Below are 23,825 nucleotides of genomic sequence, written 5' to 3'. Positions count from 1 at the left end.
AGGGCTTCCATCCAAAGAAAAGTTATAATCTATAGCTTGTCTATACGTACACCAGGGTTTGGGGGGGGAAAAGGGAGGAGGGGGATTCAGGTGCATAAAGAAGTTTTCCAATCATCCTTATCAGCGCTTAACTTCTGAGAGAAAGAAAGTCCCTTGTATCATTAATGATAAGAGACTGTTTCCAGAAGAGTTGGTGACTAGACAGCTCGGGGGGGGGGAAACAGCAGTGAGAATCGGGTACAGTCATCTTTTCCCTGGAGGTGCAGCCCAGCTTAGAAGTGCTCTGAGCATCCAGAGCTTAAAAGACAGTGCCAAGTCATCCTGGTGTACTCTGACACCCGTGCAGACTGAGAGCCTAGAGAAAACCACAGACACTACAAAACATGGGTACCTACAAAAGCTCCCAGCTGTGTTGACCATGCCAGGGCCCATAACTAATAAACCAGTTGCTCACAGTGAGCAGATACTTTGATACATTTCACAGCATGGCTGGATTGGAGCCAAGGAGCTACTTGCTGCGTGACCCAAGCTACAAGCAGGGAAAGGCTCACAGTTCTCCAGGACACTTTCCCCAAACTCCTAAAACGGCATCATCTGCAGCTTCAGCTTAGACTGCAAAGGTGCATGCAGAATTGCAGCTATCACGCCTAACCACTGAGCAATTTTTAATGTATTTATTTTTTGAACCTGTAGAGAAGCTGTACCTTACTGTACATTTCAGCAACTGCCTAACAGATGCATCGTAGTTACTTCAAAACATTCCCTTCAGAAAGGCAAGAAAAAGTCTTCCTCTTTGCTGCTGCGCTGCAGGAGAGCACTGAAAGCTTCTGGTGAGACAAAAGCAATAGCAGACGACCAGTGTGATAAACCATGTGATTGTCACTCAGGAATAAAAAGTAAATGATAGTTTAAAAATACACAAAATCCATGCATATGTTAAACACGAAAGAAATTGTCCTCAAGGGCTAGATGCTCTGAGATCACATTTCAAAGCAATGTGGTATCGTTCTGTTAATCTTTTTGGAAAACCAACATGGATATTCTGCTTCAGTGTGATTAACAGAGGAATTCCAGCCTCTCATTGTGACCTTTCACAGAAACCTCAGGGGTCAAAAGTGGCAGCTTGTATGTGTCCTGCTACAATGCTAATGTACCCGTACTATCAACAAAAGCCTGCTGTAATAATACAGCCAACAAGTTTTGGGGGAGGGCAAGGGAGATCTACATATACACACTCTAAGATTGTCACAAAACAGCTTCTACAAACCATAAGTGAAAAGTTGTTCTTCTGAAGGGATTTGCAGACTTTTCATTTTTGCTATGCAGCTGGAAAAAAAGTTTACAGATTTACTTCCATGTTTTATTCTCAACAAACACCCATACCCTATCAAAACAGTAACAAATACAAGACTGCTGCAATGGTCAATGAATAAAACGAAGCCAAGGGAAAGGCTCCTTCCCACGGTGAAGTGCCAGGCAGAGAGGGAGGGTCTGGAGGAAAGGTGTCAAGTTTTTCCCCTCGTTTCAGCCACACCACAGTAAATCCTCGGTGAAACCCGATGAGCACAAGCAAACCTGCAGCCTGCCGTGACAGTGCTGCCTGCTTCTTGCCCTTCACACCCAAGTGGCCGTGCCCTCCTCCCCCAGCACCTCTCAGCAGTGACCCGACAGGGACGGCTCCAGGCGAAGGGAGGAACGGCGACAGGCAAGGAGGCAACGGCAACTGCCCCGCTCTGCAAAGCCCCTGGGCTCCATCAGAACAGCCGGTGAAAATTTAAACTGAACCCCACTCTGCATGCTCGGCATGAACAGTCTCAGGGTGGCCAGCATCAAGCCGTGAAAAGAGATCATCAGATGAGGTTTTTCCCTCCTCATTCTTACCCTTTGCAATGTGAGAAGAGTGAAAGAGGACACCAGCTCGGGAGAAGGTTGCTAATTAATTCCTCCTCATCCAGGCACTATGGAGCTTCTAGCTGCAAAGTACCTGCTTATCTAGAAGCAGGCACTTGATAGCATTTTAAAAGGCTCGATTCGTTCTGAAAAATGCCATCAAGAAGAGACACAATCATCTCACAAGATCAGTTCCTAACATTTTCTCTATAAGCAGGGAGAAAAGATGAAAGAAAAGCGGCATCATTCTTGCCTATGTTATTTAAAGCCTGGCTAATCTTCAGAGCACCAACTTACATTGCACAGCAATTTTGATGAGAGGTCAGCATGCCACAGCCATAGATGCTTTCAAAAGGATGACTTCATGTGAGGAAGAGTCCTCACATCACATCTTAGGTGAACAAGTTTCCCTGAAATAAACTATCTCTGAACGTTGCAATAGGGTAGAAGCATCTTGCTGCAAGGGTAAAACCAGAATGCAGACTGCAAGGTGACATGCCAGTTTAAGACACAGGCAGCTAAAGCACTTGTAAAGCTAAGGAAGCAGGATACTTAGGTGCTCAGTTAACCTGTGTCAAAGGCTATAAAAAACTCTTTGGAAACAGCACTGAGACAAGAGATGAGTCAGACAAAGGAGTAATGGAAAAAACCAACAGACCCCACAAAGAGAGATTTCATCACACTTTAACACTGAAGATCAAGGCTTCAGCGATGAGCCACAGTTTGTTTGCCTAGCAAGGTTGCTGTTAGTACTATCAAAATACTAACAAGAGCAGTCCTGACAGCAAGAATTAAACTCTTGGCTGTCAGTAGGCAGATACAACCGTAACTCAAGTCTCTCATCTGAAACACCTGCAGCTCAAGCACAGCCTTTTGGAGTGCCACAGGGACATCACAGTCATTAAAACTTCCAAGAACAAATCCACCTGCAAGCAGAAAGACTCAATAATCCAAACACTTTCATCCTTCTCATTATTTATGACTGATGTCCCTCACTTTAGACAGAACACAGAGTAAAGAGTTATTTAAATCAGTATTTTGGGTTTGGTTTTTTTTTTTTGGCAAGGCAGCACAAGCCATAAACTTCTGCAACATCCAAAGTAGCTCTAATCCCACCACCTTTTTCCAATTATGTTTAAATGCTCCCAGCACCGTTTCTCTTCACTATCTGCTTCTACCCAGGACAAAGTGGGAGCACCAAAACACCTCTTCACACTGCATGGGTACAAGCAGGCAACAGGCTAAGTGGACAAACAGAAATGGAAAGGAATTTTTTTTTTTTTTTTTTTTTTTTACTGTTACCACTTCCTGGGCACACAGAGTGCATGTTGAATGCACAGCAGATGTGCAGCCTAGCCACCTGTGTTTCTCACATCAATTTTTCATCCCTTTGTCCCCATCCTGAAACTGCTTTTCTTTCTACTCACTCAGCAATCTCAGTCGCATATTTTCCCTTGAAAGAGGGATTATAGTTTCTGGCCTTACCACAGCACACAAACTTCACTGAAATCTGAGAAGCAAGAATGTTTTACTTCGTTTGAATCTGAAGACACCTGCAGTTCAATCTCAGGTGTGCAATTCAGAGCCAACAGCAAAAGAATGGAAATGTCAAGGACCAGATACTTTTTTAAACATACCAGATGTTGCTCTGGGCAAACAATGGGATTATTGTTTGTTTCAGGGTTGTTTTTTGTTGGGTTTTTTTTGTTTGGTTTGGGGGTTTTGTTGTTGTTTGGTGTTTTGTTGGTTTTGTGTTTTTTTTAAGCAGAAATTCTCCACTGTAGGATACACCATTGTAGGATAATCAGTTCCCATGTACAAGCTTCTCCCTAATGAGCTGACTGGCTTTAAGCCCTTCTTTGGACAGGTAACCTGGAAAAGGTCAGCCAGAGGACCCTGAAGATGCAGACAGACTGGATCAGGAATGCTGGCGGCCAGAACCCAGGCTGGGTATCAGGAATTATGCAGCTATCCTCTGGGTGATTACTGCGCGCTTCACACCAATGTTACCAGATCTGAAGAACAGTACAGAGAACAAAACACAGAGCAATACATTTCCTACTAAACCTTGTTGCTCCTTCTCAAAAGCAATAAAATCCCCTTGAGTGTAGAAGTGAGGGCAAGTCCTTCCCTGCTTGCGATAAACTCATTCGTGCCCCTTCACTCCCTTTCACACCATGTACATCTCTATATGGCTTCCCAAGGATGACACTGTTACTGATTAACAGCTCACTTCAAGTCTTTTCTGTATGCCTCAATCAACTCTGCTCCTATCAGTCAGGCATCCTGACACCATTCCTTTCTTATAACCTTGCCCTCAGGCGTACCAGACAAATAGTAACTCAATAGCCCAGAGTTCAGCTTTAACCAGCAATCTTATTCCCCCCTCTCAAGAGCATAAGCCCCACCTGCTTGCAACTATGCAGTCCTAAAGCACAAGCCTTTCACATCCCAAAAGGCCCTGCAGGCAGCAGGGCAGGGCTCTGGTCTTGCTGCCATCCCAGATTTCCATGCATGAAGAGACTAAGAAGTCCATGCGAGTCAAGAAGAGGTGTCCTGTCAAGGAGTGATTAGCCACTCCAGTACCTGCAGATACTGCATGGTGGTCCAGCCATCTGCCTGTATGTCACCTATTTGCTTCTGGAAAGCCCAGGAACAGTGTATGTGTGTACAGGGAGGGGAGTTACTTCAGGATGACTGACAAACATGGAGCTTCAAATCAAGACACCAGTGGAAAAACAAGGTACTTCAGTTTTGAATGTATTTCACCCAGATAAAATGTACTTTTTAAAGAAAAAAGTCCCCCTTTTCCTACATACTGAAGGCAAGGTGTCAGTCTTTCATAAATACCAGGCCTGCTATCTTGAATAGTCATCTAGAGCTATGTCCTGGCATGGACAAAAGGCACCATCCTCCAGCAAGCTGTGCTGTTAACAGCTGCTGAAAGGTGATCTTATCCCACCAGTACCACACCACCTTCCACCCCACCCCCCCAGCCACCTTCTCCCCAGGCACCCACACGACCTCGTTCAGCTTCATTTGCTCCCAGCACACAGCCTCTAACCGAAGACCACCTCCACCTGTGCCTGCAGCTCAGGCTTCTACCAGCACTGCCTGCACGTAACAGCACGCACACACCTGCCCCTACAGCAACACCCTACCTGCCTCCCAGGGAAAGAGGGAATACCCAGCACAGGACCTCACCCCCTCTCTCACTTTTCTTCCACACTGCGGTATTTTAATAAAACATTTTACAAATGCATGCACACACACACAAGCTGTGCAAACTGCAAAGTCCTGCCCAGGCATCTTAACCTACCACGTATTTGCATTGCACAATGAGCGCTCCCAAACCCAGCCGTTGGCACATGTGCAGGGGTGAAGTCACATCTTCACAGCCTCACAAAGCCTCCAAAGGCAGAGGCAGTGCCAAGTGACATGTAACTGTCTTTCAGAAATGGGGCAGAAGATGAGGCACAGAGACAAGTCACTGCCAACACTGGAAACTTGTTTGCTGGTTTAAGAGTTGTATCCAGAAATAAGCTAGAAGACCTTCTGACCATCTGCATGCAACTACCGGCACACCTGGTCTTACTTCCAAATGCGATCTCTAAATCTATGCAGGCTGCTCGATGAAATTAGTTGTACTACGATGCCCAGTATTATCTGGATGACAGCCAGAAATCACTCCTGTGCCAGGAGCACTAGTAGTCCCTATAAATATCAGGCAATATTTACATCTATGTCAGACCTGCGGTTTGGCAAAAAAATTAAAAAATTTAGTTCACCAAAAAGCACTTTGATACTCCGACAAATAATTTCCTGATTCAAGTAGGAACAACACAAAGGACTTTGTACACCAGCTGTCACCTTTGTGTTGTGAGCTGGCATTAAATCCCACACAGACAGGAAAGATTTAGGTGGTGGGAGGGGAGCAAATGGTCTATTTGCATTCACAGCATGTGAGTAGTTCCCTCTGGAGAAGCAATTCCTTCTCTGTGCTGCCTATCTGATCCAAGCTGACAGAACAGGGATCCACCAAAACTCATGTACAGGATAGCAGCTGCAGAACACTGCGATAGCACTGAAGTACAGCAAAACACCTGTTGGATGTACTACAGCTGGAGGGCTGAAAGGAGATTTTTTTTTCTTTGCTTTGCTCTCTAAAGGATGCTTAGACACTGACAGATCTCCAGATGCAATGACCCCTTTGCAACCTTTGGGCCCGAGCTGAGCGAGAGAAACAAGAAGTGAGCTTAAGAAAGATCTGAGACAGCAGCTGGGAAAAGTGAAGGCAGAGCTGAGGTTTAATCGCTGTCTCCTTTTGTCCTGTTTAAAATGAAGCATTCATACACTCACTTGCAACCCAAAAAAGCCCCACAAAAACCTGATGCTAGCAGACTGTTTTCAACATCCTCCCTCAGATATTCTCTCAGTACAGATACATTCGTATTTTCCTGTGTTTCTACTAGCAAATGTAGCGCTTGGCAATTAAAAAGAAATGCAGCTTGGGCAGAAGTGATTAGAATCGTACTTGCTACATAGTTCTGGTATGACTAACTCCTAATTAAAAAAAATTATTAATGCAAGGTGTCGAAAGAAACAGTCCACAGAACTAACTAGTTTCCTCTAGCCCCCATCCTCATTTTAACTGATGTATTTTATTACCAGGCTTTGAGAAATCTCATTGAATGTACAGGCCATAATAGACAAGCCAAAAGGAAGTGACTGACTAACCCCTGAGATGCTCTTTATGTTTATTAACCTCTTACTATAACTAGCATAAAAATGAACTCCTCAAACGTCTTGTGATGGATTTCTATTATTTCCCATTAAAACAAGTTTTGGTGGCCAGGCAACTCTCAGATGTGCTGTGCTGCTTGACCTGCCACCTGCCTAGTTCCAACTGGATCAGCGTCTTCAAACATCAAACGCAGCAGCACAAAGGGATCAACTTGATAAAACTCATGCCTGGCACTTTGAACTGCCTAACACCAGATCCAGAGCTGACATCACTCCAAGTTTCTCATGGGGCTCTGTTGTTATGCAAATGATGTACAACCCCCAGACACAAAAAAGTCATTAAACTGGGATTAGGAGTTATAATTAACAGGCAACTTGAAGGAAAAATCAGGGTTAAAAGGAACACCAAAGAAAGATGTACAAAGAAGAAAGTAGGAAACTGCTGTCTACAATTACACTTGAGCAAATGCAAAGAAGCACGGGTAGGAGGACAGCATGGCTCTGCAGCAGGCAGCCTCTGCCGCAGGCTCAGCCTTTCCTTCCCAGTGCAAGGTGCGCACCCACGTCACCCTTCTCCCCCCATAAGCCTGACTTTCCCATCCAGCTCTGTCCATGGGCTGAGAGCACCAGCAGCATTTTGACTCTGCAGCCTTCTGCGCAGCTTGCCAGTCACACGGGTTGGCAGACAAGGCTAATGACAGCAAAAAGCCAGCTCTGTGTTCAACCTGGAGCCAAGGCCAGCCCACGTCCAGTCAAGCTCCTAGCAGGTCCCCAGCTGCTGATCAAACAGGAATTGAGCAAACTGGGCAAGAGCAAAGGAAACACTCACATGGTATTAGGTCAGGAGTTAAAATATCTCAGTGAACTGCAACTTCCATCACAAACGGGACTGATGAATGCCAGAGCCACGAAGAAGAGAAACTCATCTACAAAAAAACCATCCAGCCTCTGCTGCAATTTCTGGCACTCCAGATATCCAGCAAGACAAAAGTAAGAAGGGTCTCCTCCCTTCAGACAGAAATTAAAACACGACTTGAAATGAAGTTTTCCAGAAACAATCAAGGAAATGGATGGAGCTAGTGGAAGTTCCTAGATCACAGAAAAGCTCAGCATCTCAGTCTAGCAAGACTAAAATTACTACTTTTTCATGACAAGAAAGATAATAGGAGCTTCTTTGCCTGTAATTCCATCATCAGCTTCAGCGTCAGCACTGACCATCATTCACCTCACCCAACTTCGCTCCCAATTGGGCTGTCCAAGATGAATTACAAGCCAGTCATGGAGCACAATAGCTTTTTCCACAGTAATGAAACATAATTCATACAGGAATGTACAACACTGTTTGTGGCTATTCTTCACCCAGAATGTAAGCAGCCTTGTAACAACCATCTCTCAGTTAACAGGTTAACAGCAAAAGGAAATCAAAAGGTCAGTCCAGAAAAAAACATGCATAAATCAGGCTAGAAGAGTGTTCACAGCTAAGAAAACACCAGATTCCTGCAGTAAGAGCTTAAGAGAGCAGCTGGCAGAGAAAGCACATGCTTTGTGACACAGGCTCAGTTGGTCACAGCCCATGGACAGAGGAGAGGGCAGTGAAGGGGCTAGTCCACATCCCACACTACCCACCCAGCTGCAAAAAAAAAAAGGCTAGAGAGTACTCACAAAAGCACCTGTGGCACCTCAAAGCATTTGTGTGTTATGTAACCCCTGGCCACTACATGGTTTATTCCAGGTTGGATTCTGCTCTGTTTCTGAGAAGATGGCAAAAACACAAGTTCTCAGACATGCATGGACAAGACAAGGTTCAGGGCAACGTTCCATGCCAGGAAAAGTTTCCGCTCTGCAAACTGCCATTAAATAGTATGTGTATCTTTTATTAGATACACATAAATTTTCTTTGCAGTGCTGAAGCTTGAACTTGGCACCAAGAATAGCCCAGTATTCCTTCTTTTTCCATTTCCAAAGCAGAACATCTTGCAAGACTGCAGCAGTCTGGAAAGTCATGGTAGTTGCCCACTGCTGCTGCATTACAGTGAGAGGCAGCTATGTCTTCCCCCCTGCCCTGCTCTGCAATAAGGGGAAAAGGAAAAAAGGAATTGCACGGCTGGCCCATCACTAGTGCTCCTGTAGCAGCCCCTTGAGATAAAGTTCAAAACTAGAAGAAATGTGATGACAGGCTGAAAATGTGAAGGCAAGGACAGTTTCTCAAGAAAAGTTTTTACTTGCCAGATTAGACAGAGGAGCCTGAATTCTGCCAGGCACAGCTCTTTCACTCCCCCCCCCCCCCCGCCCCTTTTTTTTTTTCCATTTTCTTCTTGTTATTCCTCCTTTTCTGTATTATCTTAGAGACTTTGGATAAACAGAGTGAGCATTCAGGGGCAGGGTGAAAGAGGAGGAGCAGGCATGACTTGACGGGCAGCGAACAAAGCATGTGCTACACTGAAAAGTTACAGGAAATAAAAGGAGTCCAGAGAGCCGAGACTGAGAAATAACAAAAGCATGAGAACAGCCAAGATGAGAGATGCTTCACAGACACGTCTGGGCAAATGTTCAAGGCCACAAGGTGAAATAACCAGAAGCCAGGAGTTACCTTTGTACTGCAATAAGAACTACCCTGAACATCCCCTGGGTGGGACCCACAGGCAACACACACAACTTCCACCCCAGCAACTGGTGGGAAGCTGGGAGAAACCACTTGTGTTAGACATCCAGGCCTCCCCTAATCCTTCTTAATCAATAGGCAGCTGGTAATCAACCTGGCTTAAGTGGTCAAGATGAGGCAATGGGCACAGATGGGACAATGAACTCACAAGCTTAAAGTCAGGAGGGTGGTCTGCTGGCCTGGACCAGTTAGAGCAATGCATAAACCAGAAATGTGTTTAACCTCCAGTATCAAAACCAGTATTTCCAGGAGGGGTATTTAAGAAGCCTCTTATCCCTGCAGTGCAGTCAGAAGCTTACTGACAACTCTCCAGAACTAATTCTCTAATTCCTAATTCTCCAGAACCACCAGGAAATTTCAATTTTTCTCAGGACATTGTGCTGAAACCTGCATCTCCACGAGCTGTTTGGCTATCCTGCTGTGGGCAGATGACTTCCGTGTGTGTGGTGGGGAAGTACCATTTCAGCTATCTGACTTTGATTTACCTCTGCATGCAAGTCAAAATCGTCTCAGCTAAGGCCAATCTCTTTCTAGCAAAAGCTAGGAAAATATACTGCATTAAATCCTCACCTGCAAGCCACCATTGCTTTAATTAGATTCAGTCAAATCCAGGTCTTTGCAGTCTAGACATGGTTTAGCAAGTGCTTTTATGTGAGTAATTCATTGTGGGAAAACAGAATTCTTAAAGGAATTAGAAAGATAACCCATCACAGTGATTTTTTATCTGGAGCTTGCCTCAGTTTTGGCAAAGAAAACCTTGTTGGATTTTGACAGGGCAAAGACAGCCTAAAGGAAGTATTCAAGCATCGGTCCAAGTAAAGATTTTACTTGGGGAAGGAAGGAAAAGAAAATGTTCCTCTTTAACTTGGAAGAGTGTTAGAGGCTCAGTCAGCCACAAAAGGCTTTCTGTTCAGAGCAAGAGCATTAACATTACAATTTTGCAACACAGCGCAGAAACATGAATCTTGAGGCAATACAGAATACAGTGTTCCATCCTTACTTTGGCCCCTTCTGTAGCCTCTCTGCTACTCTGGATTTTAAGCAGAGGCTCAAATATTTATACAAAGAAGAGAATCAGCATATAGAGAGTACCTACTGCTTCTGATCTGCAGTACAGATACACTGGGCACATTTTCAAGGACTTCCCATGCTCACACACCTCTTTACAGAAACTTAAGGCAAACTTAAGGCAGGAATATCAGAGCAGGTTCGTGGCTTGACCACTTCTGCGTTGAAATCGAAGCGATGAGATGCTCCAGCTCTGCCAAAGTCAATTTGACTAACCTTTAACATATATCCAAAATTGCTATGGATGATAGAAAGTTCTAAGTGCCAGCACTGTTTTGCTTCTAGCTGTGCCTAAATTATTATTCTATTGCTATTTTTCATTTTCTCAAAGAATCTCTGTGTCATGGTTTAACCCCAGCCAGCAATCAAGTACCACACAGCCTTGTTCACATCCCACCCACGCCTCCCTGCCACAGGATGGGGAGGAGAATCGGAGGAAAAGAGAAAACTCAAGGGTTGAGATATGAACAATTTAATAATTGAAATAAAATAAATAATAATAAAAATTAAAAGGAGAGAGAATGTGAGAGGAATAAAATCCAAAGGGAAGGGAAGAAAAAAACCTCAGCTCATGCACAATACAGCTGCTTCCCACCTGATGCCCAGCCAGTTCCTGAGCAGCGACTGACCCCTGCAGACAACTCCCCCCAGTTTATATACTGAGCATGATGTTCTATGGTATGAAGTATCTCTTTGGCCAGTTTGGGTCAGTAGCCCTTACTGTGTCACCTCCCAATTTCTTGTGTCCCTCCAGCCTTCTCACTGGCAGGGCCTGAGAAACTGAAAAGTCTTTGATTTAGAGTAAGCACTACTTAGCAACAACTAAAGCATCAGTGTGTTGACATGAGCACTATCATCCCAGCGTTTTTGAAGACTGGATGTGCATGGGAAAAGGCCTTACATATCCAGCTAATTCTTCTACAGGGCAACACCAGTGTCACAGGCCTGCCAGTCCTCCTCCTTGTAATGAGATACAGCCATTCTTGTACCAGTGCTGAAGGTAACTGGACGATGCAATAATACAGTATTAACCAGTTCACTTAGCAGTTGTACTTGAACACATCAGTAAGCATGAAGCAACCCATAAATAGTCTCATTTTTACTCAAATTGTTAAAGAGATCTGACTGTCTACAACTTGCTAGGGAGACAACCCTGGCTCACTTTTGTGATGCAAATTAGAATGTTACTTGGAGGAAAAGGAGGAAAAAAGGTCTTTTAACTGAAATTACAACAAAATCTTCCTCCTGCACAATAATCAGAGACAGCAACACCCCCTGAATCTCCTCCAGTACTCTGCCGCTCTCCTTCAGACCGTGCATAGCCAAACCCCTGGCTCCTTGATTGCATTGTCCTCATTGCTGCATGCCTCTTGCCCCACTCACCTGCAGTCAACAAAAAGACCTGGAAGCACCCAGAACCAGCACCAGATGTGTTAAGCTGTGCTTGAAACTGGGGGATGTAAATCACTGCCCTTCCACAAAGCTGAGCTACAAGGAAACTCCTTTACCAAGCAGTTACAGCTTCCAAAGCAAAACACCATCCCAAATGAAATTCGGCTCAGGAATGTGAGCTATGTGGGCAGGGGGGCTCTGATGGGTATTGAGGGAGGATAGGAGCCGGCAGGCTGCTTTCACAACTGACAGTGGTTTCCTAGCCGAAGCAGAGGACCCAGCCTAGCCACCCTCCCTCGCCCCACACCCCTGCACGCACAGGCACGCCGGCACACGCAGAGCTCGGGAATGTGAGCAATGCGGACCAGGGCCAGTGGGGCTTCGCTGCCGGGGAGAGAGGGATGGGAGCCTGTATGAGGGAAACATGTCAAGACCATGAGGCAGCTGGGGTTGCAGGACTCTTTTGGGGTGGGGGAGAGGGGTGGGGGGCTGTCTGTGGAGGGGTTGCAAGGCTCCACTGCAGGCTGCAAACCAGCAAAGGATGCCTTCTTGTCCCACTCAAGCTGTACATGTGGAAACATAACTCTGCGCAGCTTTGCAATAAACCTGTTGTTAATTTCTACCAGCTGAAAGAAACTGCAGGTCCCCTGTTTTTTGGCTAGTTGCTGACATGAAAAACATACCAGCATTAAGAGTAATAAACACATGCACTTAACACTTCCTGAGCCAGAGATCTGACATTCAGCTGTACAAGCACAAACCTCTTCTCCCCCAGGCTAACAGAAGACGGTATTGCTGCAGATAAAAACAGACCTGAAACTCTCCCAAGTCCACTTCAGCCAAAACCAACAATTCCCTACAGCATGAAGAACATATTCAGTCACCTGCTATTTTAAGGTTCTTGAAGAACTCCATTTTATTTCTACCATGTTTTCTTGGTCCACAGCTCTCGCTCCAACCACACAGCCAGTGAACGAGCGCTGCCCAGCTGGCTGGCACGGAGGCTACCCAGAAGGGGCTCATGCCGGCAGCCAGCAGGCACCTCCCACCACCGGGTCTCCCCAGAGTGAGCACCGACTGCATCTCCTTAGCACGCCTACTGCACAACTCGTGACAATCATGATGTGTGCACGGACACAAAGAAGGGTTTGTTTTCCTTAAATTTCCCCAGCTGAGACGTTCCTGGCAGCCACTAGTATTTTCGTTGATGTGACTGATCTCCCATGTTGCTTAAAAACATGACAGCAGTCACAAGCAGCAGTAGCGATGGGGTGAGAAACTGCAAGAAAAACACAGAAGAGAGAAAGGCAGAGTGATAAATCGCAGATGGGATCAGGATCAAGACTAAGGTGACTCCCACTAAACATATAGGCACACATCTACATCAGAGCCCTCGTCTACTCAAAAAAAAACCACGAGTAAAACAGCCCACAACACTAAAAGAACAAAGAAGCATATATGAAGTTTGTCAGCCTGGTTAAGTGATGCTGACAAGATACAGAAACTGCAGCCAATCATGCCTATGTAATTTTCAGCACCTCCTGGTTTCAGAGAAATTCAGTCCCAGGGTCGTCTTGCTTTCTGTGACAGCTACTGACTTGCTGTGCACAGAAAAGAATCTAAGCAGACTGTTGGTAAAGTACACATGAAAAGAAAGTGATCAGGGACACCTGAATAAGACTAGTATTCATCCGAGGAAAGAAAATTCTTCAAGAGATTACCATAACAAGAAAAAAAAAAAGCAAGTTAAAAGGCAAGAACAAGTTCAACACCACATGTCAGGAAGGAATGGAACTTGAACTAAAAATCTCTTCCTGTGTTGCTTTTTCAAAGTCTTAAAATTAATCCGGGATAAAGACTTGCTTTAAAAGCAAAGTTGTTTACTGAAAAACGTGAAGTGTGGTTTTAAAAAAAATACCATGAAGCAGCTTAATTCATCCCACTCATGTAAATCCACACTGAACACCTGAAAAGAGCCCCATGACTTTTAATGCCTTTAAAAAAGAAACTGAAAAACTGACTCCCCTGCTCAAGAACCTTAACATTTTACAGTTTGTTTGTTGGGTTTGGGTGGGGTTTTTTTTTTCTTTCTTTAATACTAAAACTGGCTTTTCAGCAAAACTGTTCAAGAGCTAGAACTGAGAAATTACAGTAAAAATTGAGACTTTCTGCTTTTAGGTTTGTGGAAAACTGGAGATTATGAATAATTTAGAGCAACTTTAAAACTTAGGTTTCTATTAACATCTTCACGGTGAAGTGGTTTCAAAACTGAGTGACAACTGCTTTTCACTCAGCAAGCCCACTTGTGGTTACCAGTTTCTAGAAGACAAGGTATTACTGCCAGATGGACAGAAAGCTGGAGAACACAGAGCAGATTTAAGAGAGCAAGAGAAGGGCTCTGAAAAGCACAGGAGCTATAGAAATCCTACTTTGATACAGTTGTAAAGTCCCACCTTGGTACAGCTGCATAATACTCCACAATATCCATATGCAGTTTTGACAACTGTTCTCCAGTTTGTTATAATTTCTCCAGCCATTCTGCATCCATCTTTTACTTCTGCTCTCCTGTGCACTTACAACTCACAGAACAAAATGCTAAGCCTAGCTGGCCAAATTACTTCTGCTTCCTGTCCCTGTTTGCCCCAGAAACCCAATTACAAAGTTAACTCATGCTAATGGAGCCTGAAGGGAGCCTGTGCACTCACACTCAGCTACATGACAGGTCACAATGAATGAACAGCCTGATTTTCACCCTGGTTTGGTATCTGAAATGCAAACAATGCACATCGAAGCTATCTGTTGTAGAATTGCGGATACATCTTGGTCTATCTGTGGGTAATTGGAGTGAAAAGTCAGATACCAACAGATGAGTCATTACCCACTAAAGCTCTCTGCTAAAAAAACCCAAAAAAACAACAAACACCACCAAACCAAACAAAACCACAAAACAAAAAAAAAAAACCAAAAAACCCCAACACTTCCCACAGTACGACTGACCCCAGCACCAGTTTCTACTCTGAAGAAAGATTCAGCTAAACTAAACATCTTCCCTCAGCTGATATTTTGCTGTGCCTGTTGAGGTACATCCTTAGAAAAAATGCAAGGCTCTGCTCTAGTGCAGCCCTCCAAAAGGTGGACTGCAATGAGAAGGGGATTATGTCTTAAGTTACCCACCTACTAACATTGCAAGGATACTGAAGGGAAGGAGTTGAAACAGTATAACCTGTCTACTAGGAGCTGGGTCAATAACAAAGCATTGGCGAGAAAAAAACCGAAAAGCTTAAACTGCCTTTGTCAAGCTGCAAAACAGAAGACCTATCCACTCTTTCGTTCCAATTTCTCTTCTGTCCGAAGTTTGGAAATCAGAGACACTCTACAATATTGTTTCATTTAATAAATACACATGGGTTGTGTCCCCATACTTTTGCTTCATAATCAACATGTTTGCTGTACTTTGTTGCTTTCTATACTCCAATTTGAAAAACACTCAAAAGCCAAAAATAAAGAGAAAGGCTCTCTTGTCTGAATCCAAACCTCCCCCACCTCCCCAGTCACTGCACTTCTTGGCAAATTCTCTCTGGAGAAATACTGAAGAGACACATAAACCACTCTTGTATCTTTCTTTCTCTGTCCAAACCAGGTTAGTTTGGAGTAACTCTCAGAGATCCTCTGCATCACCATATGCTGAGAGAGAGATGAAAAGAGCAACATTTGCAGAGTTCACAATTGTCAGGGGTCCCCGGGGGCTGGGGGGTGGTGGTTTTGACACAGCTGTTCCAAAGCAGCTCTGGAATGAGCACCATCCTTTTCTCATTTAAAAGCTCATGAAGTGAATGAAAACACTGTGACAGAAGCCCCACCATGCACAGCCATGTTTATGCACCTAAACAAACTCATTCAACCTCTGACACTGTCTCACTCCAGGGGAGACTCCCAGCCCTTAAACCGGGAAAACAGTCGCAGTTTAAAAAAAGAAGGGGGAAGAGTCAGAGTAACTCAGGGAAAAATCATTGTTTCGAACTAAACTCTTCCACCTGAGCAAGATGAGCAAGTTGCAGACCAGCTCCTGGTCCTACCCACCGTGCAAGATGCTTCTGATCATCATCTGCCAAGATGGTCCTAATGGACTAAATTTTAGAACAAGTTAAACTGGTTTCCAACAGTTCACAGGGTCGAAGGGCAGTCATAGCACCATTATTTCATGTGTATAATTTCCAACACAACCCTATACTGATGCTGAGAGGCTCTCCTGCTACAATGGCACAGCACATGGGATGCTGTGCACACACAGAATAGCCTGGGGGGAGTATTTTAGCAAGTTTGTTTCCAGCCAGATCAGTACTCCGATCTGTTTCGTCCCACAGCCACATAAATATTAGCACTATCACAAAGATGCTGGCAGCAAAAGTGCAAGAGGAGAGCCTGCTGCTTTCAGCCAGGCACAGATTTACTGCCTACCTGCAGCCCCTAAGGCCCCTGTGGCACAGGCAGCTGCAGTCAACAGGAAAGAGCCAGGAGGCACAGATATTCATGTGGGTGCCAAATAAAACTGAAACAGTTCTTACTTTCATGGTGCAAAATCATCTGGGTTGATCTGAGTAGCATCGTCCTCCTTAACAACAACACTGCAGAACAACAACACTGCAGAATTGGGAAGGGATCAGAAATATATAGAAATAATGAAAAAGGCTTTGAAAAAAAACCACTTCAGTATTTAACAAACCAGATAAACATTTGGAAGGGGCTGGGGAATTACACAAAAATAAGGAAAGGTGCACAAATGCTACATCAGTGTTTCTCCTTATCTCAGGAAAGAGGGACGATCAAACTATGTGATTGGGAGGCTGAAATGTGTGCACACACACACAAGACAGAAGCCATTACCACTGCACAGCCATGAAGGCTACCAGCTCAGTGGGACAAAGAAAAGGATCGGGCCGTGGTATGGGTAACAGCCCTACCTGGAGCTACACTTAGGAATGTCAATTAAAATCTGCAGGAAAAAAATATTAAGTCCAGGGACTTCGGTCTTAAAAGTCAGTGTACGCTAATTACAGACCCATACAAGACATGGGTAAGGGGCAGATTAGCCATCAGTCTTAGATGTATGGATACTGTACATTTCTCAAGGCCTCTGGTGCAAAATCTCTCAGTCTTACCAGGGCTGGCTCCTCATCCAATAACCAATATTTTAATTGTTTTTGCCTCCTTGGAAAACATAGCACCAACACAATGCACTCCTGCCAGGGTACTACTGCTTCACGTAACTGCACTGGTCACCCTTTGGGCAGAGAAGACTGTCGACCAGTAAGAAAACCCCAGGTCCTTGGCATGAGGCATTACTACGTTTGTGCAGTGAAGAACTCAACAGTAATGCAAGCACTTCAGCTCTGCAAAAGCAGCTGCAGTGAAAACCCTTTGTATTTCCTCAGCATCCCTCACCAACAGCTCAGGGCACCTACAGACAGGCAGGGCACCCTCTGCTTCAGAGCACTGACACATGATGAAGTAGGTTTAAGAGATCACCAAGCCAGAGCAGACCAGTGATCCACCCTAGCAAGTGTGGTGCAATGAACATTTGCCTAAGAGACGCAACAAGGTGTCCCCACTGCCATCCTGAACCATCGACCACCACCACCACAGACAGATGCCTATAGCTCATGGCACACACAGCTGCAGAGAAGATGGAGAAACAGCCCAGATTTTGCGTGTAAAAGACTCTTCCCTCCCTACCATTTCTTCCTCATGGGCTCTGCGTGCCATGCAACAACATGTCAGTGCTTCAGGATGGCACAGACACCTCCCTTCATGTGAGAAACAGTATACAGGCACCATCCCTGAGCCCAGAAACAGGCTGGGATACCTCTAACACCCAACACCCTCTCACCATCACCTCCATCATAACATTTTCTGGAGACACCTCATTTCAGGGAAGTGCAGTTACAACCTCCAACCCACTGGGGAAGGTAGCTGGGTCTGGTTTTGGCTCCTGTGTGCAACAGGGAGCTTGTACACTGAACAAGTATGTGAACTTGTAAAAAGGCCAGACTCTCTTTGACAGATTTGCTTACCCACAATTAAGTTCCAACTGTTCTTGTCAGACGCCTCCATCTTTAGTCTACTCACATGTCTGAAGAATTAAAGGGATATTCAAAACATGCATTTATGACTCATGTTTAATTGTCAGCTGTCCTTTCCCAGTACAGCTCTAATTAGAAATCAGAAACACATTTTTGAGCACAGAAAGACACAAAAAATTGGCATTAACTGCCAAGGGAAGCCTGTGGGAGCATTTTAAGTCTAACAGGATGCCTTCTTCTAGGTTGTGCTTTAGCCAAACTAGTCATTGGGCTTAATAGAGGGGTGAGAACCCAGGACCTGTGACAACCTGGAAGTCTGATCAGACACTCTTGCCAACCATCCTGAAAGTTAGAAGTCTTTTAATTACTAGCAAAGCTCAAAAGGCATTTTCAGTGTTCGCTACAGCACCTTAAGAGTAACTTCCTCTTTCCCTCATCACAGACAAGTACATCTTTAATGCTGAAGAAGTGACTATAGCCATATACATCTTTCTGCTATTTTGCACAGTTTTCCAGGGAACCTTTGGCAAAGTGAAAATATAAATATAGCCTAAACCAGTATTCAGATTTAACTACAAGTCTCGACATTGCTTTCATGATTGCAGGCACAGTTTTTTCCCAAAGCAAAACACACGGGTAGAATTCAGAGTTAGAGAATGAGCTAGATGTTAGAGTACAATTCACAGTACAACACTGCTAGAGGTAATTTGCATAAGATATATAAACTGCAAAAAATAATTATGCTGGTAGTTCATTCTTAATGTCTATTACTACTTCCCTTCAGGTTCCAGTCTTTTGACAGCTGGGAACAGCCATATAATTTGTATGGTATTTCCCCTTGTTATGCAGCGTCTACAATAGCAGCAAGAGATAACTGTGGAGTGTCAGAGTTGACAAGCCTTAATGTTTTCCCCAGCTTCTCCATGAGATGCCTAAATGCCTTTTTACAGCACTGCCAATTACTCAACCATGCAAACAGATACTATTAAGATACCTAAAATGAGTAATTTCCCACTAGAACCAAACATGTTATCAGTTGGATCATAAATCTGAATCTCTAGTCAAGACAAATTTATTTCAGTACTTACGTATAGCTTATACAAAAATATCTTGACTTTTACATGTTTTTATCTAGCATTAACAGAAAACGTTTCAAGTAAATCCTGTGGGAAAAAAAACTGCAGCTAGTTGCTCACAGATTGCTTGAAATACATTTACTGCATCTTTAAGGAGTTAGGTGGAATCAAAACTTTTCACAAGTTGTTCATTGCTACTTCACATTGCAGTTCCACATGACCTTCTCCTCATCATTATGACATGATAACCTAATTAGCTTAACACGTCATCTTGCCTCAGCCCACAAAAACATAGATCAAATTCATACTCACTCATGTATACATACACTAGCTTTCAAGCCACTCTGCAAGTTCTGTATTTCTTCCCTTTCTAAAGGGCACACACAAATTTGGATGGATTGGACAATCCGAGCAGTGACACCTGAAACTTCTCCTAGGCCCATTAGTCAATTCCATTAGCTAAATGGCTAGGGAAAAAAAAAACCAAAAACAACCCACCTCTTCTCCCTGACCTACCACTACAATAGATGCTGACACCACAAGAAAATCTGCAACTGTCCTCAATTAACAACTAATGCTTTAGTAACTAAAAGCACAATCAGCTGCCTGTTTCTGACAGCTCTTCACAGTGGCTCTGCATCATTTGCAAAAGAGACTCTTCATTTAAAGGTTTTCATTCCACTTTCAGCATCTATTATTTAGACATACAGGGCACTGCAGAAACTGAGACCGCAAGCTGTACTGGAGGCTTACAAGCCTGAGAAAATGGCCAGAGTAGGGGAAAGCAAACAGATACTAAGGGGGAGTAACTGAACAGACTCATCTCACACAGAAGTCATTTGTGGTATAAGAAATACCTCCATTGCCAGTTTTCCCAAGGAGACAGGATTTTCAGAGGCCCGCTAAACTGCCACCTAAAACCAATCCACATTCAGGTTCCAATTTAAGGACCCAGTTTTATTCTCAGTTTCTCCAGTGCAATTCCAAAGTAAAGCCTAAACCCAAAAGAAAGCAAGCGTGTACAAATTCAAAACCCACGATACTAGGGACTCCCATATAGGCTGGAGGGCTACAGAAGCTGTCACCAAATTACCAGTAATCTATTTAATAGCAGTATCATGTTTGCCACTAGAGAACTGTCCACCTCAGTTGATGAATTTCCATCTAGTTAGAGGTCTGGCAATAAAAAGGGAAAAAACCCTCACTGTGATGTCAGACAAACGAAACACAAAGAGTTCAGCATAACATCAAATCCCACCAAGCATATGGTCAGCAAAGTCGCAGATACTGAGGCGCACAAGAGAGCCTGTATCCACCTACACTTCTGCAGAAGCTGCTCTCTGGAGCTGCAGTTGTACTGCTGCTGGGGGCTGCTGCCCCCAGCATTGATAGACCCACATTTCCCCACACCCAGCACTGTCTGGGATGCTCATGCTACGTGGTCCCACACAAAAGCCCCCACACACCTCATACATCAAAGCTGCAACCACCCTTGCTCAGAATGGATGGAGGAAGCACCTGGGCTTCCCTGCCATAGGGCAATACCTTGTCTTCTGTTGAGGAGGCAGTTTTGGGGTAGCATTGCATTTTACCTAGTCACTAATACGAGGCAGGTGTTCCAGTCAGAAGAGAGACAAAACTTCAAAGATGCTCTCACGGTCCCACTGTGCCCTGCTGGCACCCGCTCCCTTTGGAAAACTGACTCCAGACCCAGAGACCCTCGCAGCACTCCCAAGGGCCTGAAACCCTATCTGATCAAAAACATCAGGACTTTCTTTGCACACCTTGGGCACTTATTAAATTAGTTTGACCTTTCTAAAGCTCATGTTAACCCGATCAGCCTCCTCTCACTTATTTTCCTTTATTCACAACATGCAGCCAAACAAACTTTAACCAGATCCAATCACCCTGCCAGAAGGGGTGAAATAAAAGGGTAAGACACATCCAATATTTTTAATTGGCAAATCACCTTTCTTGGCTAGCCAAGATGTAAGGTTGTCAGCTAAGCTACAGATCTGTCAGATGGGCTCTGCTATTATTTAAATGTTTGAGAACTTTAACAAAAAGCACGGTACCCTGACCTTAACATCAGTTGCAAGAAAGTTAAACTTAGCTTGGTCTTCGTGAAACCGAGGGTGAAAGAAGTCACCAGAAAGTCACTGTCATTACTGAGGCTTGTAATTATGCCTGAATCACATTTTTTAACCTCAGTTTTTACACATAACCGTGTATCAAGCCATAGGGCCTCACAGCATTCTTTGTTTCAGAAAGAGTAAGACAGTTTTCAAACACTTCAGGATGTCTTTAAGAGCTTTTTGAGATCCATGAAGACCAGCCAAAGTTAAAGCACATTCATAAGCTCAGCATCAAAGTCCAAGACCTCCTCCCCGCCCACCCACCCCCAAAAAAAGAGACAAAAAAAGAAAATTATTTACTGTCTAATTTTTAAAGTGCTAGCTCACAAGTCTCAGACTATACCCAAGACAGTCCATTTAAACAAAGCGCTGGTGAACACGAGTCCCGCTCCCCACACGCCGGTACCCGCTCTCCCGCCTCTCCCCCGCACTGATGCTCCCCCCCGCCGCGCCGGGAGGCGGCAGCCAGCGCCGCGGCCGGGGGCGCTGCCGGAACGGGCGGGCGCACGGCCGCTGCCCCGCCGAGCCCACCGGCCAGGCGGGCGCGGTGCGGGGGCTGCGCTGGGACGCACCTCCGCCGCTCCGGAGCGCGGACAGGACGCGGCGATGCGCGGAACAGCCCGTCCGCGCCCCCCTGCGCGAAATCACGCGCCTTCACTCAGCCCGGGGCGCGGTACCGGTACACGCAGCTCCGCGCCGCACGCTCGCACACCGGCCCGCCGGCACCGCCGCCTTCCCTCCAGCGGCACCGCGCCCGCCCCACGCCGGACGGGCCCAGGGCTCCCGGGGCGGGCTGCTCCGCCCGGCGAGAGGGGCAGCGGCAGCGCCGCCCCCGCCCGCTCACCTCCGGGCTCCGCGCCCCGGCGGGAAGGGGGGGGTGGGGGGGCGCTGGGCGCGCTCGGCAGCCCCGCGACACTCCAGCCCGCTGGACAGCCCGCACCGCCGGCAGCCCGCAAACTCCTCTCGCAGCCGCTTTGTACCCACCGGCCGCCCGCACTGCGGCTGCGCGCTGCCCAAAATCAACACTGCGCGCTCCCAGCCCCGCGCCGGCACCCGCGGCCCCCCCGCTCCCCCACCCCGGCAGGGCCGTCCCTCCGCCCGCGGCCGTCCCTCCACACCCCCAGCAGCCCGCAAAGCCTCCGCCACCGCAGCCCCCAAAGAAACCCCTCTGCCCCAGACCGTGCGACTGAGCAGCCCCTCCCGCCCCCCGGCAGCGCGACCCCCAGCCACGCGGTCCCTCCGCACCTCAGCGCATCGTCCCCTGATGCAACAGCCGCCCCGGCGCGGGAGGAGGGGGCGGGTTTGGGCCAGTCGGGGAGCGCACGGCGTGGGGTGGGGGCGGCGGCGCGTCTGCCCCGCGCGGCTCCGCAGATGCGCTGGAGTGCGGGGGCCGGCAGCGGCTGCGGGAAGTTTTCTCGCCTCCATGGAAGAGCCTGTCTCAGCGGGTCGCCGGGATGCGGGAGCTCCCTGCCAGGGAGAGCGGGACTACCATCGCGGCTGGCTGACAACACGGCATCCTTGGGAGCACCAGTCCGGGGCTAACCCCGGCGAAGCCTTCCCTGCGCTTGGGCCGCAGGGACTGATTCAAAGTCCGCAAAAGGAGTGTTGGCCTCGGCACGGTTTGGGTCAGATCCGAAAACGGGACAAGGCTGGCGCTGCCGAGTGCCAAGGGACTGGGATTCTGCAGTGGGGGCTGTCATGTGAAATGCCTTTTTCGGTGTCAGAGCCTTGGCAGAATGTGCCCATGCGCTGCCAGCTATTCTGCTGCACGGGGCTGGACGGGGTCCTCAGCCAAGGCTTTCAAAGGAGAGCAAAATGTACATCAGCTCCCCCTGCATTGCTTTGTGAACCTCATCTTAGAAGCAATGTTTTTAAATTTGTGCCTTGGTCTTTACTGGCCACAACAGGCAGTCGCTAAAGCCTTTTCAGCTGTGAAAAGTTACAGTAGTCCCTGTTGCGTGAGCCTTGAGTTTTTTGATTAAACAGTTTGAATATTCAGTATGGATTGCTGCATGATTCTTTCACTCCTCCCACTCTTATCTTGGGTGCTATCCTTATAGCCTAGGGGCTCCCATATCCCCAGGAGCAAATGCTTCAGAGGCTTTGTGGTGATGCCGGGAAGGGTTTCACAGCTCCAAGTAGGACAGTCCCACCCAAAGACAGATAGGGTAAGCAAGTGAGTCCACAGGCGAGGAGTAAGCAAGATGCAGGAGACTCAGCAAAGTCAGGAGTGTGACAAGGCTTGGTCTTCTTTTCCAGATCTGGATGTGGGACCCTGCAAGGGGTCAATTATTGTTATTGTCAGTTACTGCACAGCACGAAAGAATGCAACCGTGGCACATCTCTCCTTCCTTTTCCTGGTTTTCCCTGTAGCTTGCTGTCAAATGCTGGCACCTCCCGACCCTCCCTTCCCATTTCCTTCATTCTTTGTCATTCCTCTGCTTTTCTTCTGCCTTTCTCTGGTTAATTCTCCTGCATATTTCTGTACCTTTGTTTTTGCGGGCATGGTACCTGAAGCTCGTGAATTGACATTAGCAAAGGTTGTCTCAATGAGTATTGATTCCAAAACAGAGCAAGAAGGATATTAAGGAAATCTGAAAATCGCTCTGTTTTTCCCAGTGGACCATACTCAAGTAATGGTAGACAGCAAATTGTAGGGTTTTCTCATTCTATAGAAAGATAACAGGCTCATTGACATTTCGGTCTAAATAATTTCCAGTATTTCTTCTGAAATCTCTGAAGCCATTAAAACATTTTAGAGATCAAATCACATTAAGTA

The 23,825-nt window shown here is 46.0% G+C and overlaps 1 protein-coding gene across 1 annotated transcript in view; it reads right to left on the bottom strand.

The window, feature by feature from the left end:
• The window catches only part of KANK1 (KN motif and ankyrin repeat domains 1), a 130,171-nt gene extending 108,159 nt beyond the window's left edge, over positions 1 to 22,012 (bottom strand). Inside the window, exon 1 of the mRNA XM_055699139.1 lies at positions 21,891 to 22,012. The gene's annotated coding sequence lies outside the window, so the exon portion shown is untranslated. The remainder of the gene's footprint in view (positions 1 to 21,890) is intronic.
• Positions 22,013 to 23,825: the final 1,813 nt, after the last annotated feature.

The sequence above is a fragment of the Falco cherrug genome, chromosome Z, assembly GCF_023634085.1.
Source record: "Falco cherrug isolate bFalChe1 chromosome Z, bFalChe1.pri, whole genome shotgun sequence".
Lineage (NCBI taxonomy): Eukaryota > Metazoa > Chordata > Aves > Falconiformes > Falconidae > Falco > Falco cherrug.
The sequence above is the reverse complement of the archived record's forward strand: the minus strand, read 5'-3'. Positions and strand labels throughout refer to the sequence as shown.